Source organism: Sapajus apella, unplaced genomic scaffold, assembly GCF_009761245.1.
Source record: "Sapajus apella isolate SASKATOON/1434 unplaced genomic scaffold, GSC_monkey_1.0 scaffold11, whole genome shotgun sequence".
Lineage (NCBI taxonomy): Eukaryota > Metazoa > Chordata > Mammalia > Primates > Cebidae > Sapajus > Sapajus apella.
In genome coordinates this window covers 15,183,353-15,185,050 of record NW_022436951.1, presented here as the reverse complement: position 1 = coordinate 15,185,050, position 1,698 = coordinate 15,183,353, and the positions used below count along the sequence as shown (strand labels likewise).

At 35.7% G+C, this 1,698-nt stretch overlaps 1 non-coding gene across 1 annotated transcript; it reads left to right on the top strand.

Moving 5' to 3' along the window:
* Positions 1–980: 980 nt before the first annotated feature.
* Positions 981–1,087, top strand: LOC116552476. Its single transcript, XR_004269406.1, has one exon. It is a non-coding gene; the product is annotated as a U6 spliceosomal RNA (small nuclear RNA).
* The last annotated feature ends 611 nt before the right edge of the window (positions 1,088–1,698 follow it).

The following is a 1,698-nucleotide window of genomic DNA, read 5'->3' as shown; positions in this document are numbered from 1 at the left end:
GTAGCTGTGAGGATGACCTAAGGTCACTCTTGTGGACATCTTGGTTTTGATGAGTTTTACCCGGCTTCTTTAGTGCAAACTGTTTTATCAGCAAGGTCTTTATGACCTGTATCTTGTGCCAATCTCCTGTCTTATCCTGTGACTTAGAATGTCTAACTATCTGGGAATGCAGCCCTTAGGTTCAGCCATATTTTACCCAGCTCCTATTCAAGATGGAGTTGCTCTGGTTCAAATGCCTCTGACATAAGCAGTGAAAGGGAGTCAAAAGTATCATTTTCAGATTGATGATGCCACATACATTCAGCAAAATATGAGTGCAACATACCATAAAGATAATAGAAACAAAAATAAATTTCAGTGGTGTTAATGAGTAAAATTATTCTTGTAAATTTGAAATATAAATCTAGACATAGAATTTTTCCTTTTAGGGAATGTGTTATATGAAAGAGAATTTTTGGACAGATTAAACTTAACAGAGTTTAACTGAGGAAAGTACAATTTATGAATTGTGCACCAAGGCCACACCACTCTTACAGATGATGGAAGTGAGGAGAGAAACAGTTGGATTGGTTACAGCCTGGCACTTGTCTTATGCTAACTCTGAACAGTTCATCACCTTGGCTGAAACTTGGTGATTTGTACAAGAATAGGTTACAGGCTGTTTAAACATTCACTTAAGGTCACAGTTCACTATGTATGAAGGAACTTTTAAGCTGAACTTACAAGGAGGTAGCTTTAGGTTAAACTTAATTTAACAATTATTGAATCCATATATGGAAACATATATACAACTGGATGAACATAAGTGACCTTGCACTTACAGGATAACAAATTATGCCACTTGAAGAAAGCAATGGCTGGTAAGATTGAAGTGTTGACAATAATGGACTGCAGTGTATCTTGAAATAAAGAACTATTCATTGGGAGAAGTGAAATAATTTTTTTCTCAAAGATAAAACAACTAAAAAAATAAAATTTGAGTGCTTCCTTCAGCAGTACATATACTAAAATTGAGATGATACAGAGAAGATTAGTATAACCCCTGTGTAAAGATGACATGCAAATTCATGAAGCATTACATATTTTTGGCCAGGATCACCCTGATACCAAAACCTGGCAGAGACACAACAAATAAAGGAAACTTCAAGCCAATACCCCTGATGAACATGGATGTGAAAATCCTCAATAAAATACTGGCAAACCAAATCCAGCACTACATCAAAAAGCTTATCCACCATGATCAAGTTGACTTCATTCCCAAGATACAAGACTGGTTCAACATACACAAATCAATAAGCATAATCCATCACATAAACGGAACCAATGACAAAAATCACATTATATTCTGAACAGATGCTGAAAAGGCCTCTGATAAAATTCAACATCCCTTCATAATAAAAACTCACAATAAACTAGGTATTGATGGAAAATATCTCAAAATAATAAGAGCTATTTATGACAAACCCACAGCCACTATCATACTGAAGGGGCAAAAGCTGGAAGAATTCCTTTTGAAAGCTGGCACAAGACAAGGGTGTTCCCTCTCACCACTCCTATTCAACATATTATTGGAAGTTCTGGCCAGGGCAATCAGTCAAGTGAAAGAAAGAAAGAAATTTAAATAGGAAGAGAGAAAATCAGATTATCTCTGTTTGCAAAAGACATGATCCTATATTTGTAAAACCCAATAGTCTCAGC